Raw genomic sequence first — 18631 nt, forward strand, 5'->3', positions numbered from 1 at the left:
TCACAGTTTGTCATCAAGTAGCCAGAATGGGAGCAATTGGAAATCATAATCAAGGCAATAAAACACTGATGATACACCATTAAACAAAATGCCCCTTCAAACAAGCATGGGAATTCCAACTATCATTCCGCAAGTGCAATATGAGCTCTGTGGCATGTGTGCTACTGGGTGCCAACCAGACTTGTCCGTCTGTCAGTCAAAAAGTCAGAAAATTGGGGCATTTGGCTTTATGTCCTGAGTCGCCCTGCAAGCAGAGATGAATCATCACCTGGGATGCTTCAATGTGTACAACAAGGTGCGGATAACCCTAACGTCACATGACTGTGGTGGACTGACCAAGAGAGATGTGAAACTGGCCAAGTTTATTGAAAAAGCAGCTGCTTCTGTGTGATCTCTTCCAAAATGCATGTCAAACCCAGTGCACATCTTAGCCATCATGTATGTGGAAGGCAGTTCACATGAACAAATTCAGTTGTCAATTTAAGCTCCCCTTTTGAACAGTCTTTTTTTTTTTCTTAAGATTTTATTTGAGAGAGAGAGAGAGCACAAGCAGGGGGAGAGGCAGAGGGAGAGGGAGAAGCAGACCCCCCCTGCCGAGCAGGGAGCCCGATGTGGGGCTCGATCCCAGGACCCTGGGATCATGACCTGAGCCGAAGGCAGACGCTTAATGACTGAGCCACCCAGGCGTCCCTGAACAGTCTTTTGTACAATCAGTGCTCACTTATAAAATGATTTAAACTTGAAAAAAAAAAAAAAAACTCAGGCTACTGAGTCAACTCTAATATGCATTATGTTTGGCTTACAAATAACTACGTTTAGCAACCCTTAGTTTTCTTAGCAGGTTACTATACTAGTAAGCATCTCTTAGCCCTATATAAAATGAAAGTCACTTGTCCTTAAGCACCAAAGAAATACTTGGCATATTTAGACCAGTTTGAGGCTCCTCAAGAGGACCCTGCAATGGACCTCATTTTGAAAATTATGGTACTAACCTAGAATATGCAAACAACTGTTCCTTTAGGTCATGTGTGCTGCCCACTGGTATTGGTTCTATTGGTATCTCTGCCCCATATCCCCTGCATAAGCCCCCCTTTGTTATTCTACTGTCTACTCTGAACTTTGTCATTCCTTCTCTCTCTCCCCAGAGGTTGGGGTCTCTCCAAAATTCCAAACTTATTGTTATTCCAAAATAAAAGTTCTCCAAACTTTTACCCAAATCTACCATTCCCTGCTCTTGTTCTTTAATCACCTTGGGGATGTTTTACTCAACAACAGCCTCTTCAGCCAGGCCCACTTATAGTGGAAACTTCTATAGGCTGCAGCTCTCTGGGAAGATGGCAACCATCCTGTCCCCATCCTCCATTCCCCTGCAACATCACAAGCTCTTGTGTATATAGGGCTCTAGTTCCCAAATGTGCACAAGCCTAAGACTAGATTGTTCTGGATGCATTTCAAAACTTTTCAATTTTGGCTTAGTCTTTCAAAGTCTCATTTTTATTTCTCTAATTATGAAACATATTCTAAAAATCCAGCAATGAAATGAAGGGTTTGTTATTTCATAAAATGCAGGAGCCATGTGTTACCTTTCTGTGAGAAAGTACTCATTTATCATTCAAACACTGTATAATAAAAGCTGCCAAAATGCTGATTAAAAAAAAAAAAACTATAGCACACTGCCAAATCAAAGAACTGTAACTGCCAACCCATATTCTTTCTTATTATTTTAAGCTGTAAGTGACCATGAGACATGAGCATTCTCCTGATGCTCAGAACAACAACCAAGTTCTTCTGCTAAATTCATCATCCAGCCAGCCTTTCACTCATCCATTCATTCAACAACTATTTATTAAGCACCTATTATGTGCCAGCACTGTTCTAGGTACTGTTGATTCATCAATGAACAAAAAGACAAAGTCACCATAGGATGGACAAAGGTATGATGTGTGATGGGAATTCACCAAAAGAAAAACTATCATTTGTAAATTTGTCTCTGGTTTTAGTCCTCTGACTTTCACTAAGCCTTGTTACCTCCCCTTGAAGTCTGATGCAGTGAGATCTTGACCTTGACCACTTCCCTGTTTGCATTAAGTCATCCTTGATGCTCAGGTTACTTTCACTACAGCATGAAAACAAATAATGATAACAATTACAACTCCAATAACAATGTCCCTGCCAAGACAAATAATAGCAACAACATTTACTGAGCAATTACTATATTTTAGACATTGAATTCTCACAATAATCCTGACTTAGGTATTATTATTATTATTATTTATTATTATTATTATTATTATTTCTCCAATTTTACAGATGAGAAGAGATGAAGGCTGGGATTTGCCCCCCACTCCAAGCCAAGGATCAAGTTCTTTGATTTGCTGAACGCCTCCTGGCTGCAATGGTGAGTCCTGAACTCTGTGGTTGACTCCATCTCCAAAAATATCTCACCTTTATCGTGGGTTCTTGGCACTAATACTCTTTGCGTTTCTGCAGCCAGCTGTCAGCAAGATCCTTCTCTGCTGATTACAACATCTACAAACAATAAATATTGAATATATGTGTAAACTGCTTACTATTCTAATCAAATAGTGCATTCCACAAAGTTAATTTGGCACCTATTTAATGAGACACATAATTGTTATTGAATTGTTTAATTAGGTAAAGTTGTTCCAATAAATTCTGTAATCAGTCCCTAAGTAATTATGTTATGTTTTCTACTCTCATTTTTTAATTTTGCAAGATCTCCCATTTCTTGATATGATGTGCTATTTCTACTCCTTTTCGTCTTATACTTCGTCTTCTTCTGTTTCTTCAGAACATACTCACATGAAATAAAATATGATAAGCCTAGATTGTACTCCCAGGGTCCTAAATCCCACATTTTTCAGGGATGAGCTCTTTCTGGGCTTCTCCTGGTACCCCACACCTCCTTTCCTGATCATCTCTGCCTGGATGATCTGGAAGCTGAAGGATTCAGAAACAGCAAGAATCAGGCAAAGCTTGCCTGGAGAAGGGTACAGATGAATTATATGCTGGAAAATTGGCATGACAGTGACCTCCAACACAGCTGATGACAAAGTAGAGCTAAAAATGAACTCTGGGTTTCCTACATCTTAGATCTGAGAGTCATAGAGCAAAAAAGATTAGAGAAAATAATTTAGGAATAAAAAAAATTGAGAGATTTTCCAGCTAAATATGGAAAATTGATCAGTTTTTAAATATTCTCTTACTCTTGAACCTATTCTTAACTGCCACAAATAAGTGAAAAAAGCCTCAAATTCACAAGGACAAAGAGAATGTGAGAGGATACAATAGCTGATGAGCAACATTAATAATCTTTGGAGGTTGGAAAGCAGACAGAAGAATGATAATAGATTTGAGAAAGCTGCCACCTAAGCACCTATGGATTGGGATACTGGTAGGAATTGAGCCAAGCCACTTCCACAGAGCCCTGGAAAGGCTCTGAACATGGTTCTTCCTGGGAATCCTTAAGGCAGAAATGAAATATGTAACTGAAATTAGGGAGAGAAATTGATCATCTATACACTGAGCTGGTAGGCCTTTTCCATGAACCCAGAAAACTATCCATCCTCCCCAATATACAGAGACCAGGGAAAATGGAGAGGAAGTATCTCTATACCAGAGAACCCCAGGTATGGCAGGAAGCAGAGTTGAAAACAGAAGAATAAATAAAGTTTGCTGATAGAAGAGTTGGACCCTCAGCCTATTCCCTTACTCTCTTTCCAGAATGCTGGTGCCTATGAGACACATCCAGGCAGAAAATAGCTGAATTCTTCTTGGGAGAAACCAAATGGCTTCAGGTGGGGGGAACCCTACAATGTTGATGTTTGGGATTTTTACAGTGAAAACTTGCCTACCATCTGATTACCATATAGCAAAGCTCACTAGTATAAGCTGGCAAAAACTGCCCATCATTCCAAAGACTCCTGTAATATTAATAGAGAGCCAAAGATCTAAGCTGTTTGAGGGAATACTCCAGCAAAAACACACAAAAATAGAGATACAAACAAATTGAAAAAGGACCTCAGTTGAAAGAGACAATACAGAAAGGAGAAGAAAACATCAGTGAAACCACAATTAATACCCTTAGGGAGATGAGACATGAAACAGGAGCAGAATGCTATTCTTTAAAAAAAAGAATTGGAGAGGTGCCTGGCTGGCTCAGTCTGTTGAGAGTCTGACTCTTGATTTCTGCTCAGGTCATGATCTTAGGGTTGTGAGATCGAGCCCCCCCACAACCCTCTACTCCCGTGGGGCTCAGTGCTCAGCAGGGAGTCTGCTTGAGTTTCTCTCCCTCTGCCCCACTCCCCATTCAAGCATGCATGCCCATGGGCACGTGCTCTCTCTCTCTCTCAAATAAATAAATAGGGGTGCCTGGGTGGCATAGTCAGTTAAGCTTCTGACTCTTGGTTTCAGCTCAGGTTGTGATCTCAAGGACTGGGATCGAGCCCCATGTCCAGCTCCACGCTCAGCATGGAGTCTGCTTGGTACTCTCTCTCCTTCCCTCCCCCCCGTCAAATAAATAAATAGATCTTTAAAAAAATAAAAAAAAAACTTGGAAGTTAAAATATAAAAAAAAGAATTTTAACTGTTAGTTTTAAATAATAAAGCAAAGTAAATCTAGAAAAGAGAATGAAAAGAGGCAAAAGATAGGAAGAAATCATTAGAAAATCAGAGTACCAATTCAGAAGTGCCCAACATTTGGAGTACTTGGGTGGTATAGTCAGTTAAGTGTCTGACTCTTGATTTTGGCTCAGGTCATTATCTCAGGGTCATGGGATCAAGCCCCACATCAGGCTCCATGCTCAGCGGGGAGTCTGCTTGAGATTCTCTCCTTCTGCCCCTCTCTCCCACTCGCTTGCTCCCACTCTCTCTCTAAAATAAATAAATCTTAAAAAAAAAAAAAAGTGCCCAACATTCAACTAAAAAGAGTTCTAGAAAGAAACAAAACAGAGGAAATGAAGGGAAAGAAATTATCAAAAAAATAACACAAGAAAACTTCCTCAAACAAAAAAACCTAAGTTTCCAGATTGAAAGTGTCATTCCAATGCCCAAAGTAAAAGGTAAAAAAATTATCCATACCAAGGTACAACACAGCAAAACTTTAGCTAGAAGTAAAAAGATCATAAAAGTTTCCACAATAAGGAAAGTCAAATAAAAATGATGAGGAATTAGGATGTCACCTGACTTCACAACAACAACACTGGAAGCTACAAACTACTGATGCTACTTTTCAACTTGGAGCTCCATTCTCTCTCTCTCTCTTGTTCTCCCCCCCAGAGGGCCATGTCATCCGAGGAATTGTTGGCACTTATTGTTTGATGGGGAGGAAAGACTTAGAATGAAATCAATGAAACTGAAATCGCAGAAGTCAGAATGGAGAAAAAGAAAGAAACAAAACAAAACAGGATCTTGGAGACATCATTGATTTGCTTGATCAAGCCATCCCTAAAGCCCTGCCTCCCTCTAAGCATTGTGTTACATGTGCCAGGTAGTTGCTCTTTGGCCATCTATGACCTACCCCCAGAAATCACTAGCATTACTTCCACTGCATTCTACTTGTTGAAGTAGTCACAACCCTATCCAGGTTCAAGGGGAGGAAATGTAGAACTACCACTGACTCTGAGAAATGAAGATAATGAGGAGTAAACCCTGAGGCTCAAATGCAGGCTTTCCTGATATACCATATGTGCTTGTTGTACTACAAAATCATCCCTAACCTGTGGGCAGAGTACCTATAAGAAGCCACAGAGCTAGCTCAAGGAGTCCAGGAGACCATAGAGCACCAAGCATTTTCTGTAAAGAGATGCTGTGCCTTGTATACGTAATAAATGTGCTATTATCTTTAAAGTACAAGCACTACTCTTATGATTAATAATACACAAACTCTTAAAACTTTTGCTGAAGTCATAGTAACTTTTCATATTTTGTATGTTTTGCATCATGTATTTTCTTTAAAAAAAAGATTTTATTTATTTATTTGAGAGAAAGAGTGAAAGAGAATGTGCACGCGCATGAGCTCCACGGAGCAGGGAACCTGATGTGGGGCTCGATCCCAGGACCCCGGGATCATAACCTGAGCCAAAGGCAGACGCTCAACCGATTGAGCCACCCAGGTGCCCCTGTATTATGTGTTTTCTTAATCACGGACTCTAAAAGTACAACTAGTGTGTGAAGGAAATATTTTTATGCTTAAAAGTGGTGGCCATACCCTCCAAATTGGAAAGTACTGTCTTCACATTCTATCATAAATCACAGAGAATCTCTGAGGAAATTGTTAGAACAGGATCACATTGCTTCCGAGATCCACAGGCACATCTCAGGAAGCTCAGTGCCCAGACCTTATTATAAGCGGTACCTCTGAACTACATGTCTGCCCACCCCTGCCCACCTATCGACCTAGTCATAACAGGACCAGGGAAGTGCAGCTGACCAAATCAGTTTCTGAGCTGGCCAATGACCTATGGGGTAGACTGGCACAAGAGGTTCTGACAGCTAAGGGCAGACTGAGCTAGTCAGATTCATCCTATTAAGCACATTAATTTACACATGGAGACATACAGCACACGAGACAGCTAGCGGCAAGAACAGACACTAGTAAATCAAAGTAATGAGGGAGCAAAGTAAAAGTTAAGTAGAAGCTACGAATTAGAGAAAAGACAGAGGATGAGGAAGCTAATCGGAAGCAGGAGGAGAAGCCAATAGAAAGTGGCTCCATGAACACAGCTGAGTGGTATTAACAGGAGAGCTGGAAGGCAGCCCAGGAGGGATTCTTCCCGAGAGCTGCCCATTGGAATCAGTCTGGGAGATGCTTCCTCATGGAAATGCTTGCACCCATCTGGATCTACTGAATCAAAATCCCTGGAGCACTGAGATGTTGAAAAACTACAGAAGCTATTCTGTCTTAGGAGTCCCTGTCTCCAGAAACCCCCCGCCTCGGCACATTTCACTGTCTTGGATTTCAGTGAGCAACTTTATCTTCCTAATTGCCAGGTGTAAATCCTGATAGTTAATCCCTGTTAACTAGCTAAGTTTGTCCCCATTCCTTCTAACCAAAAGTGTCTCACTAAAACACTCACTAAATTCTCCCTAATGCTCACTAAGAGAAAAGGAGAACTATGGAAAACATTTTTTTTTTAAAGAAACCTTTTTTTTGAGGCTGTAGAGATAAACAAAAACCACAAAAAAGGGGTTGTCATAAGGAATTGTCTTCAGGAAAAATATGGTCATTTTTGATATCAGAAAAGGCTTCTGAGGAGTGAGTTTTCTTTGAAGAGATATTTATATCTTTTGTTAAGAAAGAGGAAATTCTAAGACTATTTGATTATAAATAAATTAAAGATACATGTCTCTCTTGACTTTTTCTAGATATATGAGGCTATAAATTAATGAGTCCAATACCACATGCCACACAATAAAGTGGGCTTGTTCGTTTGCCATCACATATGTTTGTATTTTGTCTGTCAGTCCATAGGCTTTTCTCTTCTTATTGTCTGGAACCAGAGGAAGCAGCTCAGACGCCAGGGAAATATGGGATGTTGGTGTTCAATTACCACAAATTCCTCAAGTCAAGAGTTCTGTGACTTATTTCAAACCATGTCTCCAGGACACAAGGAGTGCTTGGATTTCTTACGATGAGAAATTAAGGAAATTTGCAAAAGTGGTCACTTTCATCAATTTTTTAAATTAATAGTCATTCGCTGTAAAGATGATCAGCTATAACTATAGATTGTTTTGTATAATCACAATATACAAAATAGCACTGTTAGGTAACTTACAAATTAAAGTCACTTCATAATTAGTGGTACTTATCACATTATTTTATATAAGTTTTTTTTTACAGTTCTTTATAATTCACCATTTTTAAGACATGCACTTAGAATTGTTTCTTCTGTCTTAAGAGTTCAGAATAATACCCCAATTTTTTCCAGTCTCACAATATTCCTTTCCTTCCTTACCTTAAACTACTTGCCTTTCTTTTCCTTCGTAACCACTCCCCCAGGAAAGCCCTTCTCAAACATTCTGCTGCTTTAAGACAAACTTCACTTCATCCCAGTTTCCCCCTGGAACAATTCATCATGAGTATACCTGTCTCCTATAATCATCTACCCAAAGCTTCTCCTATATTTAATATATATTGTGTAAATCATTTCTTTCTCTTTGAAGACTGGAATCAGATTTTACTTATTCTTATTTTGCTTTGCTTTAATAATCCCTAATGCCTAGCACAGTGACTTGGAAAAAGTAGATGCTATGCATTTTTGTTGCATGAAGAAATGCTTGTGTACAACTGTTCATAATTTCTAACTCCCACCCACCTCCTATAGCCAATGACACTCATTACTGAGACAATTAACTGGAATGTAGTTTATGGTCAAGAAATATTATTTTCACTGTGAAGCTGGCTTTAAAGAAATCAAATTTATGTTTTTGAATTTTTAAGGCCATGATCCAAATAAGAGAGAACTATCCAAATATGAAGTCATTACAAAGGAATTGACCATCTCAAATCTAAAGGAAAATATGTAAAACTGTATCATGGGGCGCCTGGGTGGCTCAGTCGTTGGGTGTCTGCCTTCGGCTCAGGTCATGATCCCAGGGTCTTGGGATTGAGCCCTGCATCCGGCTCCCTGCTCAGTGGGAGGCCTGATTCTCCCTCTCCCACTCCCCCTGCTTGTATTCCTGCTCTCACTATCTCTGTCTGCCAAATAAATAAATAAAATCTTTAAAAAAAAAACAAACTAAATCATGGATTTCAGTAGTAGATAAGAATGCTATGGTGTCAGTTTTCTCAAAATGACTAAACAATCACACAGATATATCTTTTCTGGGAAATTTATCAAATTCTAAATCATTATGGTTTGCAACTTTTGTTTGCAACTTTGAAACTTCATTTGATACTCACCAAGAAGACACTAAACAAAATGACAGATTGAGTGACTAGTTCAATTTACTTCTGCAGATTTTTTTAATGAAGTCTTTGATTATATGAGGTCAGCCTCCTCTCCAAAAAACTCTGTCAGACAGGAGTTTCCCCAATTGCTTTCCTCTAAAGCTTGCTTCAGTTTCTTAGCCCAGGCTCTTACAAATCCTGTAGATTATAGGTCTTTTGTGTTTTCCAAGTGCCTGGTAATAAAAATGTCAAGTTAATGATAATAATAAAGGCAGAATTATGGTTATTGTACATACCAAAATTGAGATGAAATTAATCTTGAACCATAGTTCTCAAGCCTGTTTATACTCCTGAACCTTCACCAAGTTCCAGAACCAAATCCTCACCTGCTTACTCTACATTTCCACACTAACCACCTCAAGTTCACCATGCCCAAATGAAACTCTAAAACCAGGCCTCCTGCTCCATCCAATTTCTGTCTCTGTTAACAAATTATTCTCAGTCACTGATCCCACGTCTGGTGTGGCTTTTAACCAGACCTTTCCCTTTATCTTTTATTTTCTGCCATGCAGTTCAAGGATTCATCCTTCAAAAGGTCGCTTGTATGTATAGTGACCTTATGTTGTTCCTATATACCCAGCAACTTTTTTTTTTTTAAGGGAACTACCCCTTTCCTATTTGAGGTGAGGCTGTGAAACACAGTACCTACCCCATCCTCACTTGAAAAGAAGCTTGTGACCTAGGCCTGTTAATTCACCATACCTTATTCCTACAGCAAATGTTATTGGTCAAAGAGGTAGGTTTATGCTGCAGGTGGGGCCAGAGCTCCTCTCCCAGAACTCATAAGTAGGTGTACAAATTCTCTTTCCATTAGGGTTGCTAATCTAGGAGTATGAGAATTTGCAACTACCAGCAGGCATCTTCCTGGCTATATGCAGGAAGCCTATTTAAAGTAGAAAGAGGGGGCACCTGGGTGGCTCAGATAGTTAAGTGTCTGCCTTCAGCTCAGATCATGTTCCCAGGGTCCTGATTTTGAGCCCCACATTGGGATCCCTGCTTAGCAAGGAGTCTGCTTCTCCCTCTCAGAGGAAGTGAAGTGCTCCCTTACTCTCTCTGTCAAATAAATAAATAAAATCCTTAAAAAGAAATAATAAAGTAGAAAGAGAATGAGATCAAACCACAGAAGGCATCAGTGCCTATATGGAAAGCCAGAGAGTTTTGATATTGTTTGAATCCCTAGAGCCAGCCATGCCTGAAGTCCATCCCATCCTGGTACTTGCCAGTTAGATGATTCTGACCTGCCCATTTCTAGCTAGGTGAACTTGGACAAGCTATTTAACTTCTCTGTGCATCTCTTTCCTCATCTATAGAATGGGAGAAAATATTAATACCTACCTCACAGGGTTATATGAGGATCAGCATAGCAAATGCTCAATAAATGTTAGCAATGACTATGAAGTGCCAGTGAATACTATCATTGTTTAATCTAGTTGGAATTGGGGTCTTGTCACAATTGAAAGGGCATTGATGAGAGTTTCAGCTTCTTTAAAAATGCACTTGGGGAGGAGCAAGATGGCAGAGGAGTAGGAGACCTAAATTTCGTCTGGTCCCAGGAATTCAGCTAGATAGGGATCAAACCATTCTTTTTTTTTTTTTTTAAAGATTTTATTTATTTATTTGAGACAGAGAGAATGAGAGGGAGGAGGGTCAGAGGGAGAAGCAGACTCCCTGCCGAGCAGGGAGCCTGATGCGGAACTCGATCCCAGGACTCCAGGATCATGACCTGAGCCGAAGGCAGTCGCTTAACCAACTGAGCCACCCAGGCACCCAGGGATCAAACCATTCTGAACACCTACGAACTCAACAGGAGATCGAAGAAAAGAATAGCAACAACTCTCTGAACAGAAAGGCAACCACTTTCTGGAAGGTAGGACGTGCGGAGAAGTGAATCGAGGTGATATTCGGGAAGATAGATGGCAGGGGAGGAGGCCTCCATCAGCTGCTACCAGCAAGTGATAGAGCCCCGGAGCACAAAATCGGAACTTTTAGAAGTCGGCTCCACTGAGGGACGTTGCTCCAGTGGCTAAGCAGGGGGGTGGAACTCTCGCTGGGAGAGTGTGGTCTCAGGACCCTCGGGGTCACAGAAAGACCGGGGGTGCCTGAGTGCGGCAGAGCTCCCAGGTATGGGAGCGGGGAAGCCTGCTGCAGAGACAGAGCCGAAGCGTGGGCTCTCAGCTCGGGGTTGCCATAAACTGTGATCCTCGGCACAGTTGGGCCACTGCTCCTCCAGCAGGGACCCAACAAGCGGCAGATCTGGGGAGACGCCCCTTCCTCCCCCGGACCAGCAGCGTGGGAGTGCACCGCAGGGATCTGCTGGGTTTGGAGACTCTACACGAGGTTGGGTGCCAGAGATAGAAATGCTCGGTCACAGGCCGGGTGAGCACGGAGTGCGGCCGGAGATGGGGAGACGGGAGTGACTGACTGCTTTTCTCTGGGGGCTCACTGAGGAGCAGGGCCCCGAGTTCTTGGCTCCTCCGGGGCGGAGATCGGGAGGCCGCCATTTTCACTCTCGACCTCCAAAGCTGTACCGAAAGCTTGCAGGGAAGAAAAGCTCCCGAGAGCAAACCTGACCAGATTACTTAGCCTGGCCCCTGGCAAGGGCGGGGCAGTTCTGCCTCCCGCAAAGACATTTGGGAACCATGGCAACAGGCCCCTCCCCCCGAAGATCAGCAAGAACAGCCAGCCAAGACCAAGTTTACCGATCAATGAGAACTGCAGAATGCCAGCACTAGGGGAATTATGCACATAGAATTCATGACTTTTTTCCCTCTGATTCTTTAGTCTTTCAAAGTTAATTTTTTTTAATTTTCTTTTTTTTCTTTTTTGAATTTTTCTTTTTCAACCAATGTGTCTTATCAATCCCTTTTTAAAAAATCTTTTATTTTTCATTTTTAGAGTCATATTCTATCCCTTCATAGTAGTTGAACTTATTTTTGGTATATATATGTAAGTAGTCCTCTCTTTAAAATTTTGGGATACAGTTTCTTCTAGCAGACCAAAATATACCCTAAATCTCTAGTGTATGGCTTTGTTCTAGTCTCCTGCCTGATCACATTCTCTCCCTTTTTTTTTTAATTCCTCTTCTTTCTTTTTTCAACCAACTTCCTGTCTTATCAATTCCTTTTTATAAAATCTTTTATAATCTTCATCTCTACAGTCATATCCCATCCCTTCATTGTATTTACCATTATTTTTGTACATATATAAGCTTTTCTTTCTTTAAAATTTTGGGAGGCCCTTTCTTCTAACAGACCAAACCACGCCCAAAATCTAGTGTGTGGCACTGATCTACACACCAGCCTGATCATATTTGATCATATTCTTTTTTTTTTATCTTTTTCTTTTGTTCCCTTTCTTTTCCCCTGGTTTCAGGTCTCTTCTGATTTGTTTAGTGTATATTTTTCTGGGGTCGTTGTTACCCTGTTAGCATTTTGTTCTCTCATTCATCTATTGGCCTCTGGACAAAATGACAAGATGGAAAAAAATCACCTCAAAAAAAAAGAACAAGAGGCAGTACCAATTGCCAGGGACCTAATCAATACAGACATTAGTAAGATGTCGGAACTAGAGTTCAGAGTGACGATTTTAAGATAATAGCTGGGCTTGAAAAAGGCATAGAAGGTATTAGAGAAACCCTCTCTGGAGAAATAAAAGAACTAAAATCTAACCAAGTCAAAATCAAAAAGGCTATTAATGAGGTGCAATCAAAAATGGAGGCTCTAACTGCTAGGATAAATGAGGCAGAAGAGAGAATTAGTGATATGGAAGACCAAATGATGGAGAATAAAGAAGCTGAGAAAAAGAGAGAGAAACAACTACTGGATCACGAGGGCAGAATTCAAGGGATAAGTGATACCATAAGACAAAACAACGTTAGAATAATTGGGATCCCAGAAGAAGAAGAAAGAGAGAGAGGGGCAGAAGGTATATTGGAGCAAATTATAGCAAAGAACTTCCCTAAACTGGGGAAGGAAACAGGCATCAAAATCTGGGAGGAACAGAGAAACCCCCTCAAAATCAATAAATATAGGTCAACACCCCAACATCTAATAGTAAAACTTACAAGTCTCAGAGACAAAGAGAAAATCCTAAAAGCAGCTCGGGACAAGAGGTCTGTAACCTACAATGGTAAAAACATTAGATTGGCAACAGACCTATCCACAGAGACCTGGCAGGCCAGAAAGGACTGGCATGATATATTCAGAGCACTAAATGAGAAAAATATGCAGCCAAGAATACTATATCCAGCTAGGCTGTCATTGAAAATAGAAGGAGAGATTAAAAGATTCCAGGACAAACAAAAACTAAAAGAATTTGCAAACACAAAACCAGCCCTATGAGAAATATTGAAAGGGGTCCTCTAAGCAAAGAGAGAGCCTAAAAGTAACATAGACCAGAAAGGAACACAGACAATATACAGTAACAGTCACCTTACAGGCAATACAATGGCACTAAATTCGTATATTTCAATAGTTACCCTGAATGTAAATGGGCTAAATGCCCCAAGCAAAAGACACAGGCTATCAGATTGGATCAAAAAAACAAGACCCATCGATATGCAGTCTGCAAGAGACTCATTTTAGATCCAAAGACACCTCCAGATTTAAAGTGAGGGGTTGGAAAACCATTTACCATGCTAATGGACACCAAAAGAAAGCTGGGGTGGCAATCCTTACATCAGACAAATTAGATTTTAAATGAAAGACTATAATAAGAGATGAGGAAGGACACTATACCATACTTAAAGGGTCCATCCAACAAGAAGATCTAACAATTGTAAATATCTATGCCCCTAACATGGGAGCAGCCAATTATATAAGCCAATTAATAACAAAAGCAAAGAAACACATCAACAATACAATAATAGTAGGGGATTTTAACACCCCCCTCACTGAAATGGACAGATCATCTAAGCAAAAGATCAACAAGGAAATAAAGACTTTAAATGACACACTAGACCAAATGGACTTCACAGATATATTCAGAACATTCCATCCCAAAGCAACAGAATATACATTCTTCTCTAGTGCCCATGGAATGTTCTCCAGAATAGATCACATCCTAGGTCATAAATCAGGTCTCAGCCAGTACCAAAAGATTGGGATCATTCCCTGCATATTTTCAGACTACAATGCTTTGAAACTAGAACTCAATCACAAGAGGAAAGTAGGAAAGAACTCAAATACATGGAGGCTAAAGACCATCCTACTAAAGAATCAATGGATCAAGCAGGAAATTAAAGAAGAATTAAAAAAATTCATGGAAACCTATGGAAATGAAAACACAACTGTTCAAAGTCTTTGGGATGCAGGAAAGGCAGTCCTAAGAGGAAACTATACAGCAATACAAGCCTTTCTCAAGAAACAAGAAAGGTCTCAAATACACAACCTAACCCTACACCTAAAGGAGCTGGAGAAAGAACAGCAAATAAAGCCTAAACCCAGCAGGAGAAGAGAAATAATAAAGATCAGAACAGAAATCAATGAAATAGAAACCAAAAGAACAGTAGAACAGATCAACAAAACTAGGAGCTGGTTCTTTGAAAGAATTAAGATTGATAAACCACTGGCCAGATTTATCAAAAAGAAAAGAGAAGTGACCCAAATAAATAAAATCATGAATGAAAGAGGAGAGATCACAACCAACACCAAAGAAATACAAACAATTATAAGAACATGTTATGAGCAACTATATGCCAGTAAATTAGATAATCTGGAAGAAATGGACACATTCCTAGGGATGTATAAACTACCAAAACTGATTGAGGAAGAAATAGAAAACCTGAACAGACCTATAATCACTAAGGAAATTGAGGCAGTAATCAAAAATCTCCCAACAAACAAAGCCCAGGGCCAGATGGCTTCCCAGGGGAATTCTACCAAACATTTAAAGAATTAATACCTATTCTTCTGAAACTGTTCCAAAAAATAGAAATGGAAGGAAAACTTCCAAGCTCGTTTTATGAGGCCACCATTACCTTGATCCCCAAACCAGACAAAGACCCCATCAAAAAGGAGAATTACAGACCAATATCTTTGATGAACATGGATGCAAAAATTCTCACCAAAATACTAGCCAATAGGATCCAACAGTACATTAAAAGGATTATTCACCATGACCAAGTGGGATTTATTCCTGGACTGCAAGGTTGGTTCAACATCTGCAAATCAATCAATGTGATACAATACATTAATAAATGAAAGAACAAGAACCATATGATCCTCTCAATAGATGCAGAAAAAGTATTTGACAAAGTACAGCATCTTTTCTTAACCAAAACTCTTCAGAGTATAGGGATAGAGGGTACATACCTCAATATCATAAGAGCCATCTATGAAAAACCCACAGCAAATATCATTCTCAATGGGGAAAAACTGAGAGCTTTCCCACTAAGGTCAGGAACACGGCAGGGATGTCCACTATCACCACTGCTATTCAACATATTATTAGAAGTCCTAGCCACAGCAATCAGACAACAAAAAGAAATAAAAGGCATCCAAATCGGCAAAGCAGAAGTCAAACTCTTACTCTTTGCTGATGATATGATACTTTATGTGGAAAACCCAAAGACTCCACCCCAAAACTGCTAGAACTCATACAGGAATTCAGTAAAGTGGCAGGATATAAAATCAATGCACAGAAATCAGTTACATTCCTATACACCAACAACAAGACAGAAGAAAGAGAAATGAAGGAGTTGATCCCATTTACAATTGCACCCAAAATCATAAGATACCTAGGAATAAATCTAACCAAAGAGGCAAAGGATCTGTACTCAGAAAACTATAAAATACTCATGAAAGAAATTGAGGAAGACACAAAGAAATGGAAAAATGTTCCATGCTCATGGATTGGAAGAACAAATATTCTGAAGATGTCAATGCTACCTAGAGCAATCTACACATTTAATGCAATCAAATACCATCCACTTTTTTCAAAGAAATGGGACAAATCATTCTAAAATTTGTATAGAACCAGAAAAGACCCCGAATAGCCAGAGGAATGTTGAAAAAGAAAAGCAAAGCTGGCGGCATGACAATTCCAGACTTCCAGCTCTATTACAAAGCTGTCATCATCAAGACAGTATGGTACTGGCACAAAAACAGACACATAGATCAATGGAACAGAATAGAGAGCCCAGAAATGGACCCTCATCTCTATGGTCAACTAATCTTCGACAAAGCAGGAAAGAATGTGCAATGGAAAAAAGACAGTCTCTTCAACAAATGGTGTTGGGAAAATTGGACAGCCACATGCCGAAGAATGAAACTGGACCATTTCCTTACACCACACAGAAAAATAGACTCAAAATGGTTGAAAGACCTAAATGTGAGACAGGAGTCCATCAAAATCCTAAAGGAGAACACAGGCAGCAACCTCTGCGACCTCAGCCGCAGCACCTTCTTCCTAGAAACATCGCCAAAGGCAAGGGAAGCAAGGGCAAAAATGAATTATTGGGACTTCATCAAGATAAAATCTTTTGAACAGCAAAAGAAACAGTCAACAAAACCAAAAGACAACCAACAGAATGGGAGAAGATATTTGCAAGTGACATATCAGATAAAGGGCTAGTATCCAAAATCTATAAAGAACTTATCAAACTCAACAGCCAAAGAACAAATGATCCAATCAAGAAATGGGCAAAAGACATGAACAGACATTTTTCCAGAGAAGACATCCAAATGACCAACAGACACATGAAAAAGTGCTCAACATTGCTCGGCATCAGGGAAATCCAAATCAAAACCTCAATGAGATATCACCTCACACCAGTTAGAATGGCTAAAATTAACAAGTCAGGAAACAACAGATGTTGGCGGGGATGTGGAGAAAGGGGAACCCTCCTACACTGTTGGTGGCAATGCAAGCTGGTGCAGCCATTCTGGAAAACAGTATGGAGGTTCCTCAGAAAGTTGAAAATAGAGCTGCCCTACACCCCAGCAATTGCACTACTGGGTATTTACTCCAGAGATACAAATGTAGTGAACCAAAAGGGTATGTGCACCCTGATGTTTACAGCAGCAATGTCCACAATAGCCAAACTATGGAAAGAGCTAAGATGTCCATCAACAGATGAATGGAAAAGAAGATGTGGTGTATATACACACACACACACACACACACACACACACACACACACATATATATACACAATGGAATATTATGCAGCCATCAAAAGGAATGAAATCTTGCCATTTGCAACGACGTGGATGGAGCTGGAGGGTATTATGCTGAGCAAAATAAGTCAATCAGATAAAGACATGTATCATATGACCTCACTGATATAAGGAATTCTTAATCTCAGGAAACAAACTGAGGGTTGTTGGAGTGGTGGGGGGTGGGAGGGATGGAGTGGCTGGGTGATAGACACTGGGGAGGGTATGTGCTATGATGAGTGCTGTGAATTGTGTAAGACTGATGAATAACAGACCTGTACCTCTGAAACAAATGATACATTATATGTTAAAAACAAAACGAAAAAGAAGATAGTAGGAAGGGAAAAATGAAGGTGGGGAAATCGGTGGGGGAGATGAACCATGAGAGACTATGCCCTCTGAGAAACAAACTGAGGGTTCTAGAGGGGAGGGGGGTGGGGGATGGATTAGCCTGGTGATGGGTATTAAAAAGGGCACATACTGAATGGAGCACTGGGTGTTATACACAAACAATCATGGAACACTACATCAAAAACTAATGATGTAATATATGGTGATTAACATAACATAATTAAAAAAAATGCACTCGGAGTCCATCCTTCCTCTGCTTTTCCATTATCCCCAACCCCGTGGATTCTTGAGCAACGTTTTAGCTGACTCTTCTGACTGCGTCTTTGCCCTCTAAAATCTTCCCTAGTCCCCAGTGCCAGAGCCACCTTCACGAAACATCACTTCATCATGCAACTTCCCTGCTCCAATTTCTGTTCAGACTCCTCTCCGTGGTTCCCCAGGGTCCACCTTATTTATCCAATCTGAATCACCTCTCTCCCTAACATTCCTGTCAATCTGAAATCCGACCTTTCACAAAAGTGAGCCTTGCTAATTCGTGTCCCCCGTCTTAACCTTGCCCGAGTCATCACCCTGATCCATCCCATCTTTTTCCTTGATGAATAATGAGCTCCAATCCTGCAAATTCTAACTCGTCTTTTTTTTTTTTAAGATTTTATTTATTTATTTGAGAGAGAGAGAGAATGAGAGACAGAGAGCATGAGAGGGAGGAGGGTTAGAGGGAGAAGCAGACTCCCTGTCGAGCAGGGAAATTCTAACTCTTCTATGATACCTTTTCCAACTACCACGGTTTTCACAGATTTTACCCTCCTTGAGATTCTGTATCATTTTCGATTCTGTACCGGAGGCTGCAACTTGCATTTATAGACATTTCTGTATTGTTTCAGGTGGACCCAACTAATCCCATTAGATAGTGAAATTTTTAGGTTACATTTCTTTTGGCATGTCCCCTAACTCAGTGGTAAGCACATAACAGACACCAAATATTTTTTTATAGGGCCCAATCATAACACATCCCTACTTTTAAAATTCTGTAGTTTTAAGGAAATTTTTTCTTCAAATTATGATAACTTTTATTGCAGTTATCTAATCTTGATGCAAAAACTTCTAAGAGGCATATAGATCTTAAGTGACAAAAAGTAAGGCAATCAGACAA

The 18631-nt window shown here is 40.2% G+C and overlaps 1 pseudogene; it reads left to right on the forward strand.

The window, feature by feature from the left end:
* The first annotated feature begins 229 nt into the window (after positions 1–229).
* On the forward strand, positions 230–391 carry LOC110583642 (annotated as a pseudogene).
* Positions 392–18631: the final 18240 nt, after the last annotated feature.

This window comes from Neomonachus schauinslandi, chromosome 8, assembly GCF_002201575.2.
Source record: "Neomonachus schauinslandi chromosome 8, ASM220157v2, whole genome shotgun sequence".
NCBI classification, from domain to species: Eukaryota; Metazoa; Chordata; class Mammalia; order Carnivora; family Phocidae; genus Neomonachus; species Neomonachus schauinslandi.